The 17,970-nt window shown below is 40.1% G+C and overlaps 1 long non-coding RNA gene across 7 annotated transcripts in view; it reads right to left on the reverse strand.

Moving 5' to 3' along the window:
* Window positions 1–17,970, reverse strand: part of LOC138717524 (uncharacterized) — a 496,265-nt gene that overhangs the window by 36,351 nt on the left and 441,944 nt on the right. The window lies entirely within an intron of this gene.

The raw sequence follows: 17,970 nt of genomic DNA on the forward strand, positions 1-17,970 counted from the left end.
TTCCAGTATCTCCTAATATTGAAATAGAACAAGTACTTCAGATCCGTTGTGGATCTCAGACCTTCTCTACCAGGAAGGCATCAGGAACGCATTACCCTGATGTGAACCCACAACCATTATAGCTGAAAACAGGTGTAGTTCTTCATGTCTCATAGCAGCATCCACAATACTGAGACTGTGTTACATAATAAAGACATTACAAATATCATTTATTTATATTGAAGTGACGTGTTTCTGCCAGGCACCATACCAAGACTTTACCATGGACTGCTTCCATTTTTCAGAAGGCACCATCTAAACAGTTATGCACACAGAGATCCTCACAGCTGAACTGGAAAATAATATTGCCATTTCTGATATTTCTCAAATTATCAAGAGCTTCTAATGAAGCTTTTGTAAGTTGTCTCTTTCGAGGATTTGTTAGCTATTGCTCTTGCCAGGAATGGATGCACATGGGGTAACTGTCCTCCTGCTCTGTGCTTAATTCTCTCACCTCCTTCTGTGTTGCTTGTTTCCTGCACTCAGAGATCCCCTTCTTGTGTTTGAACTCTCTGAATACTCTCTTCAGCTACACACAAGGAGCTGGAGGCCTTGGTAACCTTCTACCCCAGCAGTTCTTTTCCTGCAGTCAGGAAATTTTCTCTCTTTTTTGTTTTCTTTCTTTCTTTTTTTTTTATTGCAAAGAAGTAGGGGAATTCCCCTTTCCAGTGCCTGGCTTTATGCTGAGCCCCGATGGCAGTGATTGGTGACAACAGCAGAAAAAAAGGAAGCCACACTACTCATGAACAAAAGTGTTTCATTTTGCATAGGGTTTTATGTCAATATTTTGATAATTTCAGTGATTCCACATTCATATTGGTATTGAGAGATCTAGAAAATTATGTATGCTTCAGACAACTTCTGTAAACGTCACAATATGACTGTGTGAATGCTTGTACATTTTTCCACGAAAAGCTCAAATCAGATTAAACTCTGAAACCTGATTTTCAGCTCATCTAAATCCACAAAGATAATGTAGTTACTGGTATGTCAGTTTACACCTGCAAAATACCTCACCCTGAATTATCCTGGCCCCCGTGTCTCTTTCATTCAAGCAGAGGGAATAGGTAGCAGCAGGGGAAGGTTTCACGTCTCTGCTTCCAACTCTCTTCAGCAATGTGAGTTCACGTAAGGAGCTGAAGGCTATAACTGCCTTCTGCTCCGGCAGGTTTCCTTTGTCCTTCATTCAGGAAATTTTCTTTCTTTTTTTTTTTAACGTAATAAACAAGGGAATTCCCCTTTCTGCTGTCTAGCTTTGAGAGAAGAGCCCAATTTGTGGTTTAGGCTAAAAATCCCAGAAAACTCATCAGAGGGCGCCCCAGCTTTAGTGGGGCAGAACTAGCTGAAAAGGGATGCAAAAGGACAAGCAGAGGTACAGTAGGAAGGGAACCAGGTCAGGCCCAGTGGCACTGGGAAAGCATCACCAGAGGTATCGCTCTCTGCAGGGCAGAGGGAAGCAGAGCTGAGAGCTGCATATGGGCATTAAAGAGAAAAAGTAACTGGCACCCCTAATATGTTTTGCTAGGATATAGGAAGAAGAAAAGTAGTGTGAGACAGACAAAAAAGAGGTAAAACTGTTCTAGTAAAGAAGGGAGAAAATGCATGGAAAATATCATAATAAAGGAATCCTATCAGTAGTAACGACTCAAGGAGAAAAGAGAACCAATGGATAGCAATGCTAGCAATGCATTTAGAAATCCTAGTAAGGGTAAAGAGAACAAAAAAGCCAGAGGACAAATAAAACAGAGTGAGGAGGACAAAAGCAGAGGCCAGTACCCCATGGTCATTTCCTAATAAAGGAGGAAGTAGAAGTGAAGAAAAATAAATATAAAAGACTACTTATAAACAAATGAGACAAATGATTGCTACTCTATGAATTTTTTTAAAGTTTGCTATTAGCATATCTCTGGTGATAAATGCCTTAATATGATGCCAGCTTTCTGTAGGCAGAAACACACAAACACAGCAAAACAGTTCTACCAGGCAGACAGTGAACTAACAAGAAATCTTTTCTCCTGTGGCATCACTTTGGCCCATGCACATCCTCTCTCCAGCATACAGCCTTGGGTGAGCTGCATGGCAGTACAGTAGGGCTGAAGCACATTTAGCAATACAGAAGATGATAACAGAAATTATTAACTACATTGTGAGCCTAGAGCTTAATTCAAAGAATAATTACACAGGCCGATCTCTGAGCAAGTCTTCTCAGTCCAAAGCTCACTTTTTTTTTATCACCTGGAAATCAGTTTGTCTGGGCAGGAAAAACACTTCTGAATCATTCTTGCCAAGTCCTCCAATACTGAAAATTGCCAAGAGTCTTCTCTGTGTGGCAATGACATCCATAAATAGATTGGATGGGTAAGAAGATGTTCAGGGGCTATTTGATCTGCAGCTGAGCCTGAGTTGGCGCCCTGTCATAATGGCAACCTTGCACCATTCTTTAAGTCTACTAAGCTCAAGCTAATGTCTCAAATAGCCTCCATGGTGCCTTGGCACACAGCTCCATGATCACCTTTCCACAGACTGGGGAACACCTGAGCTACCCCACTGACTGAAGGAGGAGCCACAGTAGGGATGTGCAGGCACACTGCTGGGCAGAGATGGCTCAGAGGAAGAAGGCTGGATGGGAAGAACTGAGCAAACACCAAAACCAGGCTTCATTTTGCAGACATCACTTAAGCCTTTCTCCTATCTGCCCTGCTCTGGTGGGAGGGAAGTAATTACAGACTTGAGGCTCAAGCCAAGACAATGTCAGTATGTAACTCCATATTTTGAACGACAGAAGGAACCATTCACCATGCTGGCCTAGTTTGAAAAGTAAAGTTATATGGATGGCCCTCAGAGTTGATGCAGAAGGATGATGGAATTAAAAGTTGTGCCCACTGACACATTTTCTACCAAAGAAACACCAAGGATGAATCCACAGACATTACACTGTCTATGCCCCAACCATTTTTCTTACTTTCAACACATTAGTGTTTCATATTAATGATTTCAAAGCCACTATTGTAGAATATTGATTAGGGCCCCATTCTGGAAGGGTTGGATTCAGACTGACGCTGAAAGTTGATTTTGCAGTATATATATGAACATTCACTTGCAGCAAGAGAGCCACGTATCCACATCTAGTCCTTTGTTTATCAGTAAAATCCAGTCAGCTTCTGTGGTATTGCACCAACGTAAGTCAGGTGACAGTTTGGCCCCAAATCCTGAATTCCACAAACTCTCATATTGTGCTGCTTCAGAGGCAGAGCAGATAGTGCCCAGACCCTGCAGGCAGTGCTCAGACTTCTACTCACTGCCCATCATGGAAGTATTACCTTAATTCATGACAGCATCTACACTACAAGCGCTTCTGTATACATATTACTTGCCAAAATAAATACTTTTTTTGTTGTTTGGGCTTTTTTTTTTCCTAGGGTGGGAAAGAGGAGCAGATTAATTTTTTAAATAGGAAAAAATCCACATTCTCTTTTTCTGAAAGACAACTTAGAGACATAGAACAGCTTTTTTTTTTTTTTTGTTCCCCACCCCTCCTTGTTCTGTACATCATTCCAGTTCTACCCTTGCTTTAAGATTAGCTGCTGATCTGAAGATTGACTGTGCCATCCTTACAGCCAGACATTCTTTGTATTTGATTATTATATCAAGATGCATTTCTGCTTCTGATTGGGCAGCGGTACTGTATATGGAACACAAAGGAGTAAAATTTAACATGTTTCAGCGTGAGTCCAAAACCCAAAGAGTCTGTAATGCTGTAGTCTTTTGTTTCAAATGCAGATAGATAAACTACAGCCTTTTTTCCATGATGGTTGTAATGCAGAATATGAAAAACTCTTGGGATGGTTTAAGCTGCAGGGTATTCTCCCAGAGTTCTGTCCAAGAATAATCTAGTAAAAATGTGGACAGAGAACCATCGACCTCTGCTTTCCCCCGAACATATGCAGCTCTGATCAGTCTGGTATTTCAAGAAAAACAAGGTCCTGAACCCTAATCCTCAGACACATAACAAAGCGCACTTCACAGCTGTGATGCACAGCTACTATCAGCTCCGAGGCCTGAGTGGGTCCCAAGACAATGCCTCCTTTATCACCCAGAGGACAAATATCTAGACAGCAATATTTTCTGCTTGAATGCTTCAAGCATCTCTCGCAACTCCTGACTGAAAGAGAAAACTGAGCTGAGAGTGTTTGCTGAGTGATTATTTTAATTTACTACTTGATGTAAATCTAAATGAACTGACATCCAGCTTGAGATGGACAGAAAACAATCATTGTGAAAAAAGAAAGAAGGCTAATATTACAATATCATTTGAGTAGTGCAGGTTTAGGCAACTTTAGCAGTGGCAGTGTAATAGATAGTGAGGCAGGGTTTGCATTTCCTTTTCTTCACTCAATTACCATAATAAGTTCTGTAATTTTAGGGCTGTTTATTTATCAGGAGATGATAACAAAGATGCTCAGAACATAGTATCTGAATGCAATACCACAAAGCATGACAGTGTAAGCCCTTGCATGCAGAGGGATTGCTGATTCACACACACACCTGACTATCCATGTGTATGCATGTTCAGAAGCAACAATATTCCCCTTTTTGTTAATTGCTAAAATGGCACATGCTTTGCATCTCGCTTGAGGCAAATTGAGGGGAAAGGGTAGAAAAGGAAGAAAACTTCCTGATAAAGTTCTCCTGTGCTTTAAAAACCTGTCAAGTCACTCTGCTGAGCTTTCTTGTATGAACAATAGATTTGGGACCTGGCCTGCCTGCACAGGGGAGTCTGTCACCGCTGCTCTCTGATCTGGGTTTCCAGCATTTGATGGCTGCACAGTGTCAAAGAACAGCTGGAGGAGAGGTGCCCCATCTGAGTGCATGAGATGGGGGGTGGGAAAACAACAAAGCAAAAGGGATTTCTTTGTGAGGCAGACACACACATCTGGGCTCTGCCAGAGTGAGATGCATCACCTTGCACCATGGCCTGTGGCACCCTACACTGAGACAAACAGATATTAGAGCCTCAGAGGCCCCTTCTTTCCCAGAGGAAGACCAAGGAGAAAGTGTGCCATATGCAATGCAACCGCAGCTGAAGGTCCAGCAAGAGCTCCCTCCTGGTAGGGCTCAGCAGGGGGTTCATCACCTCCTACAGCTCCCACAGGCATTTCTCCAGTGGGAGACCACCTACTTGGACCGTTCTAGGAGCTGCATGCCACAGCAGCACCAACAGCCTGGAAGAGAGGGTTGGAGGCACTGCTAGCCCATCACTCAGTACCTCTCTCAGCACATCAGAGCCGCATTGTGCCCCCAAGGCCGACTGAATGCACCTGGGGCAACTTTTCATTCCACCCTGAGATGCTTGTGTCAGTTTTGGGGGAATTTGGTGTAGAAAAGGCTAATCCACAGGCATAATTTCTTGCACATTGCCTTACAATTATGTACCTAGTTTGAAACAAAACTCACAGCATTATGTTCTATTTTGCATATACCGAAGACTGATGGAAAAGCTCATAACTGAATAAGAATATAAGGAGTTGAATAACGATGAAATTTGATGGATTTCTATGACTGCCATTCAACAGCCTTAAGATGCTGAATATCATACCTTCTTATTAAATTATTTGAGCCACTACCTTAAAGAAATCTCGGCAGTTCCTTCTTAAATTCTACAAGAGGCTCAAAAGCACATCAGAAATATTTTTACTCTGTACCATAAGATGTTTTTCATCAGAGTAACATGCCTCTTAACCCATAGCCATATATTCAATTAAATTGCATGGGCATATGTGTGTTTATTTACATAATGTGTAAATGTATAGCTGGGTATATATAAACAAAAGGCTTTCATAACACAGAGGAACACACATGGTGGTATAATTTGTGTATACGCACACTGTGTAACTGCAGCCGTTCATGTCAACACCATTCATCACCTGTATTCACCAAAATGGTGTCAGTACTGTTCCACACACTGCCTACAAGTTCACAACAATGATAAACTCCCTCCTCAATTAATTAAGGAGAATTAAAATATTTCAAGTGAATTACATTAACATGACAAAACAGTAAAATTTAAATTTTGAGGCTGTGAACAGAAAACCTGTGACAAAGTCCCTCTTTCAACACAGTCACATAGAAAGATTTTACAAATTGACAGTATGCATTATGCACAGCCTAACTGTGGACATTTTCTGTCAAGCACTTAAACAGAGAGACACAACAACAGCTCCAGTGTGAAAAAGAAATATCTGTAGGGGACCAGTCCTCACTAAGGGCAACCTTGACAAGTCCAAGCATGCACCTGGATCAACGTTTAAAATAACTGTCCTATACCAAACTTGTCCATCATGAAGCTCTGTGTAAATTACTGTGGGTTTGCAATGGACTTTCATTAATTGCCATTAGGTATAAATAATATTAAACCTACTAAAAAGAGCATTTTTCAAATGCCCCTGTTAAATAGTGCTTCATTAAGAAAACACAAATACATGGCATGAAATGCCAAATTTCCAACAGATGGATATTATTTTTTGTTAGTTCTGTGGGGTTGCTTACAACAAATCTGGAATTTTACAATTGGGATGCAGACAACAGCAAAATAACATTTTCCTTTCTAGGGATCAAAGTCTATAAGGAAGTTTTTAAGAAATCTAGCTTGTATTTATACCATACAGCTACTCCGGATCTAGCACTCTTTTCACGGATGAAGTGTCTGATTAACACATACTGTTACTGGGATTTGCAAATCAAAGGCTGGATCTTGCAACACTTACGTGAGTCAGCCTTAATCACATGAGTTGTCCCCAGCAGGAGTAAATGTTGTGGGATCAGGCCCTTCCAAAATGAGCAAAGCTTCATTAGGTCCTTCAAATAATTTTATAAATATGCGTGCCTTAATAGAATGTGATGATGTAGGTACATACAAACTGATGTTACGCATATGAGTATCGCCAGAGATCTCAAAGAGATTTGGAACCACCACAAATAAAATTAGGTTATGTTAAGACTCATTGATGCCATAAAAAAGATGAATAGAGAGCAGAGGGCGAACCTCTCCATTTTCCTCAGATAACTCTCTGACAATGCAATAAACCCCAATACAAATACTAATGCAGAAGGGTAGGTCTAGCTTCTACTGCTTCGTCCATACCAAGCACTCCTACTTAGACTAGAAGAAGTTGCCAGATGGGGTCTGCACCCAGTAAAGAAAAATACTATTGCAGTTTAGCTGTAAAAAACATGTTCATGACACTGCACTGTATACTGAAGTGGATTGTGGACCTATCCAAGACAGTGGCAAATGAGCTTTTCAGCAGGGTAAATGACCTTCCCTACTGGCTCTGAGCCACCACACTGGGCTGCTTTTGCCACCAGAGCTCCTGCAGGTGCCTTAACATTGCAATTGGCTCATTCTCCACCCTGACCAACAACGCTTGGCATGTGATGTCACACGGGGCTATCACAGAGATGACTACAACAGAGGCAGTTTTCCTGCCAATGACCCTTCTCATAAAAGTGGGGGAATGAGCACCCTTTCCCTGAGAGAAGAGGTATTGCTTACCCAGAAAGAATTTTTTCCAGAGTGTCAATACTTTAATCTAAAATTCTTAGCTGTAATTGTGAAAACTATTGCAATCAGGTTATTCTAATTATGAAAATCTATTTCCTTTTTAAGATTTAAGAGCAACCTTTTTTTTTTATGAAAAAAGAACATAAAAACACTGAAATCCTTTGAATTTCATCTTGTGCCACAGAATCCAAGCACAATTTGTCTAGATAAGTTTTAATTATAGCCTTTCCAGAAAGACAGTACTCTGCATAAATAAAAAGAAATATAATTGATAAATGTAGTCAGATGGTACCAGGTTGTTTAAATAGACCATTAAGCTCAAAGTGTCTTAAGTTAAATTAGATTGTATTCTCTTTCACCTAGGGCTTTTGTAAGGCACAACTGGCATGTATAGTCTTGTCCACATTAATTTTTACTGCCACGGTCAAAAAGCAGCATAAGTCTGAAGCTTGTGTAGAATTTTCTGTCTTTATTTGACATGATCATAGGAGATGAATTAGCTCCCTTGGTGCAGAGAGTGAAAGAAGGTTAGTTGAGGGAAATAAGGAATTTTCAGAGGAAAGAAAAAGTTTGAGGGAAACTTATGGTTTAAATGCTCTAGCCTATTTCAGATCAAGCTGGGAGAGTTGAGATCTGTTGGTTCAGAGATCCAGTTCACTGCACATTCCTACTGTGCCTGCCTACTAATTGCATCCCATGTTTGTCAATCAAATATTTGCAATTAACAAAAATATTCCCTTAAGAGACGTATAACAGAGGCTGCTAAGGATCCATTGCTTTTCTATTAGAGTCAGCTCCAAAATAAAAAAAAAAAGTCTTTAAAAATATTCTGATGATGATGACACTGCCAGACACTTCCAGTCAAAACATTAACAAGCAGAATAGGTGGCATGGGGGCTTTTCAAAGAGATTTTTTTCAAAGAAGAAAAACTTTGATCTTAGTGTTTCTGACCCATCCTCCACCTCTGATTCTTCAATGTACAAGTACATATAGTGGTTTAATTTCACTCAGTGCATAACTTGCCTAAGGATAAAAGTTGATCTAGTTTTTTTTATTTAACTCCAATTTAACTGATGCTCTAAAGCTGCCCTATCCCTGCATAATACACACTCACACAAGGTTTCTAAGCAGAAACTGAAGAAAGCAGACTAGAATAATAAGAAATGCACAAGGTTCAGAGGAAACATTAATTTGTAAATAGGTAGAAATGCCAGTAATTTGTTGGGAATTGAAGACCTTCTGTATTCAACAGTGAAGCATAGCAGCTGTGCACTGCTGTTTTATAAATCAATATTACATCTGAAGGTAGTCTTTGAATGCTTGTATCACTGTGGTTTGAGTCAAACAAAGTTCTGTGATAAGAAATGATCAAACAAAACAAACAAAATCCCTTCCCTGTCTCGTCAGATAAATTCCAAACATAATTCCACAAGAGGGATAGAACATTCAAATCATCCACTTTTTTATAATTGCATAAACCCCTCAGTCACAGAAAGATGATTGGATTGGTGATGGACTATTGTATTCTCAAAGACATGGATCATGCCAATGGAGAGCTCCTGCAAGATGATAATAGCGTGCACATTTTCTGTATGACCTATGTGGTGAGCTTTAAACCCCATCCAAGCCAAAATGCAACGGTCTGTTGTGAACATGACTGGGATCAGGGGATTCTTGGCTTCTACTTCCACCTCTAAAACTAATTCCTTCAGTGCCATGAGCAACCACTTATCCTCACTGCTGCAGTTTCTCCATCTAAACACAGAGGCTAATATATAGCCAGCTAATGAAAAAAGCTCAGACTTAGGCTGAGTCTACCCAAGGAAGAATTTGCCAGCATAGCTCGGCAGGTACAGCTTGATTAGCAGATTTGCCTCATGTCAACACAACCTGCACCTGCGAACAGAATATTTTTCCTGCCATCTACCATTTCTTCCATGCACAATGAAGCAGAATCTCAGCATTGTTAATGATTTTCCCAATCAAAAGTGATGCAAAATATTGTATGCCCCCGAGAGTGACATTGCTTCATTTTCTTGAAGGCTGTAAATAATCATGAAATGTTCAGAAGACACAAAGGAGCTGCCTTCCCCTGCCTTTTTTTATCTTTATAAAACATCCTCTTAATTCAGGTTGTCACTTAAAAAAACTCATATAATAAATCTTTGTATTGGTGGGTTGTAATACTTGCCGAGAATGGGCAAAGAGGTAAGATACAGCATTTCTCATAACCCACCAAACTCAGATTATGGAACCTCAGGAAAGAAAGGGAGTGGGAGATTGATGTCTGCAAAGAAATATCCTGAGAGACATCTGCTGGCCACTTTTACCTTGCTGATCTCCACTCACTGGCTGCAGAGCACTTAAGTTCACGACATTGGACTTTCTGAGTCAAGGGGCAACTTAGTGGTCATACAAATCATAACTCCACGGCAAATTCATCAACCAACAGCCTGCCTTTGGGCTCTATAAAAGATTTAGCAACATCCTTATTGTATGACTTATCATGAAAGTAAACAAATTCATCACTGTGACTGCAATGAAGTGGGCTGTAGGGAAGCAGGACAGCTGAACAGCATCCCTCATGATGCCTGTAGGCACATCTCCAGCCTAGTGACCAGCAACAGACTTCCCTGCCACTGCTGAATAAACAGACTCCAAAGCTTGGCATGTGCATCCCACAGCTGCCTATGTACCCCTCTGTGTGGCCACTCATGTTGGTTTTGCAACTGCAGCAGATAAAGAAGGATAGCAAAGCTGGGCTGCATAGATAGCGACAAAAACACGACAGAGCCTAACTAGCTTTGAAATCACTGGTGTTGGGGAGATTTTTAATTGCAGACTTGCATTGAAAAGTGGCATTTGTAAATACTCAGCTATCATTTTGCAGGGGCTTGTCAGATTACAGAATTTTATCATCAAGTTTGAGGTGGGAAAAGAAGAGGAGGAGATGGAGGAGGAGGGTATTTTTGTTCCTGTCCTTCATTTCCTGATAAGGAGACACTTTTGATCCAAGCCATTTTTTTTCTTTCTTCCTTTCTCTTTTTAATCTGGTAGCATAAATTTGTTTCACAAGATGCAGGTGTTTGAAATATTTAAGAAGTTCTCTGGTTTTGTATTCCTAGCCTCATTGATGAGAAAGCTTACGCATCATGACATGGTGAGTTGAAGCAATGATTAAAAGGCTATTGCATATGCTCTTCCCAGCTGAGTTGTTGTTCTCGTTGTTTTTAGAGCACAGAGAAAGCGTCTGCAACAGCTGCTAATAAGCTCTTATGTGACTCTGCTAACATCACGATCTGATCACCCCAGAAGTGCAGAATAGGAGCTGAGGAACCTGGTCTCAGCAATTTGACAAAAACATCCCTGACATATTTCAGCTACCCTAGAAAGTTTGTGACACTGAAAGGAAATTAAATTGTGTGTGGAAGGTTGAAAAGGAATATAGGACTTGTGTTTGTGTGCACATGAGATCTAAAGCCATGGGAAAAGCAGGGACATAAGTGTTTTCACCGAAACAAACAGGAATTAGATGCACAACCTGCACTGACTTTCAATGGAAGAACTACCCTTTGTGCCTTTGAAGTTCTTCCCCTTCGTTTATCGTACTTCAGGAAGAAAAAATGCTGAAAACCGAGAAATGTTTTAAGAGGTATCATACCTGGAGCATTGCTGCTTTAGGACACTGATCTAGAGGCACAAGATGAGACCGCCCCAATATGCTGATCTTTTTGTATTTCATAGAAGTCCCAGGAAATTGGCTTATAATAGCCCTTGCTCAGAGCTTCAAATTTAGAGTGCTCTAAACACATGACAGTGGACCAGTTCAGGAATTTCCACTGGCCTGCACTGGAGGGCATGACTAATTGTTACCCTTTCCTGAGCAAAGTGAATGGTGTGGAAGAGTAGGGTAATTATATTTAGAGGTCTAACCCATGGGATTCTCCTGCAGAAAACCAAACTGCATTGTTTCATTTGCAGGGGAGGAAAGAGGTTGGTTAATTCAAGACAGAACCAGGTGGATGAACCTGGACCCACGTGGGCACATGGCAGAAATTGTACGACTGCATAGGTGTGTGCTTATATACCACTTGGCTCTAATTCTAGTAAATGTAGTGGTAGCTGTTCAGTTCTTGTGTTAAGTGTCCTGCTGTCTCTGCAGAATGACTGTGAGCAAACAGTCTGAAGATGTTTTAGCAGTGCATATAGCTGCATATATTTTCCATAAATAGGAGTTTATTCTTTGGCAGACAAGCTAGCATTAGAGCTGTGAAAACACAAGGAATATAGTAAGTGTCGGGAAAAAGAAGACCAAGTAGAGAGACAATCTGTGAAGCAGAAGAAACAAATAGAGACTGAAAAGAAAGAAAAAGAGAAGAAGGGGCGGAGGGGCTGGGGGTGGGGGAATCTAAGATGCAAAGGTGAAATGGAAAGAGGAAGAGACGGAAAGGGAAAAAGGAAGTCAGGAAAAGTACTGACAACAACTCTGTATGAAAAAATAAAGGGGGTAAAAAGCAGAAGAGCAATCAGAAAACATTTTAATTATTTTTGAATTTGCTGCCACCAATGGTGCAGTCAAGGTCCTGCTCCAGCTGCCTCAGCCCTTATCCTGTGTCAAGCCGACTAGCAGTGCTTGATCAGTGATAGGGAATAATGGTGATTCATTTTTGTTAGTAATTGATGGGAAGTGCTGTTTGCCATTGTGTCAGTTCAGCACAGCACCGGCAGGCAGGCCAGCATCAGTGCCAGTGATAGAAACTCTGTGGAAAGGTTCTTGCTGTGAGCAGAGAAGAGTCAGCTACTCAATACAAATCTCTGAGGCTTGTTAGCAAGAGATCTAGGAGACAGCTTTTTCAGTGTTCTGGTAATACAGAGCAGTGGTTTATATGGCAGCTCTGAAGCCCTGTACAAACAACCACTCCCAGCTGCTCCAACAGACCCTGATAGTTTAAGCATTGCAGAGGACTTGCAAACAATTTATGTACACCTCATTATATGGCTCCTCTATGTTCTGTGCTTCCTTGGTTGTAGAAATGACATAAATCCAGCATCAATGTTTTGCAGACCACGCCACAGCATGTTGGTCTGGATACCCCAACTGCCTTTTTACCCAGCTTTTTTAAAAAGCAGTTGATTGCCACGGCAATGGGACCAAGCATATTTTTTTATTAGCCCTCATCCATAATAATTAAAACTGAGCTCTTTATAAGTACTGCTGGTTTCCTTTTTTTTTTTTTCAATGAAGTAGAAACAAACAAACAAACAAAAAAACCAAAAACAAAACCTCAAAACAAACCAAAGATTTTAAGGGAGGGGTTAGAGAGAGGACACACAAGCCGTGATGGTCAGGCAGGCCAGCAACCGCAGAGTGCAAATCTACACCTTTGCTTAAGCAAAAAGGAAACTCTCAGCTATTCTGAGGTGCTTGAAGTGGTGCAGGCATAGATTGGCTCTAACCATTCAAAGATATGTAGCAATAATAATAATAATTTACAAAAAAACCCAAACAAACAAAAGATGAAAGGAAAGAAATAGGTCATCTCATTCATAAATTTTCCTGGAGTTATCTCTGATTTCTCAAATCCCTATTTAAATAAGCAGGGATGACAATGGCAATTTCTGCTTGAAAACAAAACACTGAGCTCAACAATCAAAGAATGGCATAAACTCTTTTTTCTAGGCAGAGATGAACTCAGCATTAATTAATTTAGGACACAACTTTCTGAAGCTTGGTTATTCCCTTGGGCAACAACTTTACCTCACATTAATTTACAGTTCAATGGCAATTTTATGGATACTTGAACTTTTATTACTGTATAACCTATACAACTAGAGTTGAACAGATTTTGCTAGTAGGATAAATGATCACTTGGTTGTAAAATGAATTATTGGAATTACTTTTTCAATACATTACAGACCAGATGGTCAGCGGCTGCTTGCTCTGACTGCCCAAGTCTCCAGTACCCATACCCTGAGCTGAGAAGCGACACTGCCCCACTAGCATGATAGACAAATGGGAGACAATGCGGCTTTTGGCACCAGTAATTCCTGTAGCCCAAATAGTGATGCTGAGTGTCCAAACCCAACAGGCTGCCCCTGAGGACACTGCACACTGCTGGGCTTTGCAGATGTTGACAGCTGGTCATCACATTTGCTCATGTTTCATTCAAACATCTAAGTAGAGATTCTTTATCACTAAAGAGCAAATCCAAGTACTGCATCTACTGGGCCATATTTCTTCTGGCAGAATCTGGCCCAGTACCCTTCACACTAATCCTTAGAAATGGTGCAACATTTATCCTTTGGTAACCTGAATAAAACTTCTGGCTGAAATTAGAACTTTCTAAAAGTCCCTTTACTTATAAACCTTATACTCAGTAATTAAATTTGTACTCTCAAAAAAACCCCCAAAAAAGCTGAAACAACCCCCCTGCTGTATAAAGCAGTTGATTTCAAGTACCAGGCGGCCCAGGAGACATTTGTATTAGCACACTTGAGAGCAGTGGTCTTCGGTGGGATGGTGTAAATGAACAACTAGGATAGAAAAGCCTTTTCTGGAGCCCATGTGACTGCAAGAGTGCAATCTCAGCAATAAGCATTGCACAGCCTGGTCTTAGAAAACACTGTGGAACAGGTATACGAAAATGTTTGGGCGGAAACATTTAATCTTATTAGTTCCATAACTTCATAAATGACCCTCCAGTTGCACATTGCCTTAATGACTAATTATTTATTTCAGAGTTCTATATGTTACTGATATCCTTCCCCTACACTGTGCTCTCATATTGCTCTCAGTTATTTCATCGACATTGGTCATAGTGTCCTAGGCTATGTTACCTTCTGGAATTTACCTTAATTTATGTTTAATACAGTCAGAGAAATCATATTGTGGAAAGCACAGCCATGCTAAAAAACAATTACTATGTGCAAAATTATCAGTAGCTTATTATTCGAGCTCAGAATATTTATCCTATGATATTGATTTTATTATAGAAAACTCCTTATACTATGTAATAGCTACTATAAAACTGCTGCTTTGTACTGCCAGTTTAAATATAGCACTATAATATTTAAAATTAATGTGTGGCAAATTATTTTAAGATTGTGGAAAGGACAAAATCCAGTAAAGTGAAAAATGCCACTTTTCAAGAAAGAAAACAGAACAAAATATTAATGTTGTCCTAGTCAATATTTCAGTTTTAGATAAAATTCACCTTGAAATCTAGCCATCAATTTCTTATAACACCAGAATTGATTTTTTTTAAAAAAATCTAGTAGTAACTTCATTTAAATCCAGTCTTTCTAAATCTGTAGCACTTCAGAAAACATAACAGAATGGAAAAAGTATCTTTTTTCAGCTTTAAATCCCATTTGGTGGGTATCTAAAATAACACAATATGCACCTTGAATAAAACTATGTGTCTGTGTGTGTATGTGTACTCCTCGTGGGATCCTTTTAAGAATGCTGGCTGCATATGCATTGTTGGTGCAAGATCACTGCTGTATAGAAGGGTCTGAAGATTTTCAGCTGCAAGCTCTTTTTAAGAACCTGGGAGGTCTAGATGGAATAGTCAAAAGTGGGAAAGAGTTTGCACTTGAAGAGAATGGCTTTATGAAACCCTTCAAGTATTTAAGAATTAGAGCTATTAAATGCATGATCTATGACTTTTAAAGCTCTGATCTGCCTAATCTTTCTTCCATCCCTCTCCCCCAAAGGCATTAATAAAGCCCAAATTAAGCCATGCCAAATCCTCATTTTCCATCTGAGTTTGATGTTTCAAAGGCTATGCAGTTCTACCTTTGTTTTGACATACAAAAAAATGCCACCTTTGCTTAGAAAAGTGCATATTCTGCAATAAAAGAGGAAATAAAGACTTCAACTACATTGTAAGCTGTGTGTTACAGTCTGTCAGCAATCAACAGGGGCAGATGTTAAACTCGCCATCCTGTCCTAGAAGCTGTTCTTTATTTAATCAAATTCCTGTCTTCCCTGTAGGATATGTATGAAACAGGAGGTCCATCATACCCATTAGCTACTTTCACTACAGGCGTGATAACAAACTACCCTAGATTTAGATCTACACAAAAGTCACCCCAAAAATTCCATCCCTCGACTAGCATTAGCCTGAGCTGGTCAGACACATCAGTGCATTGTCAAAGGCATCCTGGGCTTTGCCAGTCTTGACAGTCCTGTGGTGCCTGCAAGTGATAAACCTCAAAAAGCTAGTTTTGCCTGCTACCAAGTCTGTTGCGCAAAATTGTCCCTTGGTAAAAAGGCAAATTGCACAGGGAAATAACAACTTTCATGAGATCAACTGGCATTCATGCAAGAAACAGAGGCTTTGGGGGACAAAGCCCTGCTTCAGGTATGATACAGAAGTGGCAGTCTTGGAGCTAAGTTCTTTTGCTTCCTAGCAGACCTCAAGAATTACTGATGTTCCTAGTTTCATAAAATATTTTATTTCTCTTCATAGCCTGTGACATTATAGTAACAGAGTAAAAAGGCCAGAGCAGCATTTTACTATTCCCAGCAAGATTATAAGAGAAGCATTTCAGTATTTCATAATTCCAATTTTTTTTTTTTTTTTTTTACATTCTACACAGAGGATGCCACTTCCCCACCACTGCTTTCAACTATTTTGAGAGAAAGAAAAGATCATGACATTGAGATTGTCGAAAGCACCATTTCCGTGTATGAATCTCCAATGCCACCTTTGGACAGATCAAGAGGAATCATGCAGCAGCAGGTATCAGACCCCAGAAGCTGGTCCTTCCAAAGGATCGTAAAGTTTTTCAGCTGAAGCTGGACACCTCAGCCCTTTATGTTCTCCCTGCAAAGCATATTGCCTTCCCCCTACCCATCACATCAGATACAGGGTCAACTACTGAAAGTACCACCTGAATTGTACAGCTTTGAATGCTGATGAGCTGCACAGGAGAGTGTTAAATTGAATCTGGTCAGCCTGTAAATCAGGATCGTACATTTCTCCTCTTGGTATTAATTTATTCAGCAGTGGAAGGCATTTCATACACTGAATTTTAGTGTCTGTTATTTGACGGTAATCGATTAATTTTTAAATATCTTTCAGCCCTCTGATGTTCTATAAATAGCCTAAGCTAATAGAGACATTTTTATAGCAGGAATGCAGATCTACTGTGAGGTTATTTGAAAGAAAAAAAAGAGTCTAGTATAGTATGTTTGTTCAATGTGTTATTAACTCAGAAAGGAAATTGAGCTATAGTGAACTATGTAGATCTGATTCTGACAGCTGCAAACAATTCATAGTGAAAATGACTCAGCCTAATTCACATTTTTTAATTATTTTCTCCCTTATTTTCTTTTGTAGTCAGATAAAGGGTTCAAAATGACCTTAAACTGAAAATCCAGGATTTATCTCAGTGTTTTCTTCTTTCTTAGTGTTAGATACAAAACTTCCTTAGTGGGAAGTCAGTAAAACCAGGGAAAAACTCAAACAACAAAACACATCCCTTCCTAGTTTAACTTGAGGTTTTTGGATCCTGAAAAGGAAGGAATAATGTGAATATAGATTTGATTTACTCAGCAATTCCTTATAAGAGAGAGCTCAGATCTTAATATCATGATGGCAAATGTGGAACTCGGGTGCAGTAGAAGGCATGCAGCAGAGGATCAGAGGGAGCATGGGGCAGCAGCTGCCAGCAGCCAGTCTCAGGTCACACTTCACTTGAGAAAAGGAGACTTCCACCATTGTCAAGGGAAAGGCTCAAACTTCACGCAGGGTAGATTTCAGCCCTGTTCCTCCAGCTGCTAGAATGCAACACTCTGTTGCTTTTCCCTTTATTTCCTAGCACTTTTCTAATGCTTTATGGTGCACCTTCTCATTTTACTACACTTCCCAGACAGTGCTGTGGGCGATGTAAGTTGTTCTTTAGAAATTCAGTTTGGAGGGATGGTGCTGTGGGCGATGTAAGTTGTTCTTTAGAAATTCAGTTTGGAGGGATGGGATAGACACAAACCCTCAACTATGGTAGGAAACTCAGAAACATTAGCAGCCCTCTTTTTTTTTTTTCTTTAATTTACATTTTCCCTGTTAGTTCACCCTGAGATCCCAACGGCACAATTTACTAATTAATTACTATTATTAGCTAATGGCAGTGAAAACTGAAATTACTGCCTGCCTTAAGCATAACAAAATTGACAATAAATCTGTATTCTGTGAATCACTTTCTTGTACAGGTCTGTAAACTAAACACCAAGAGTGGTGGCTGGCTTGATGCTTTCCAGAAAACCATCTGGCACACAGGGATGCATAGCCTTCATGTTCCAAAGAGATGGGGGATGTACACTTGTGTTTCTCGGCACTGGGTATACAGGAGCACTACCAGATTT

This window comes from Phaenicophaeus curvirostris, chromosome 2 (genome assembly GCF_032191515.1).
Source record: "Phaenicophaeus curvirostris isolate KB17595 chromosome 2, BPBGC_Pcur_1.0, whole genome shotgun sequence".
Taxonomy (NCBI): domain Eukaryota; kingdom Metazoa; phylum Chordata; class Aves; order Cuculiformes; family Cuculidae; genus Phaenicophaeus; species Phaenicophaeus curvirostris.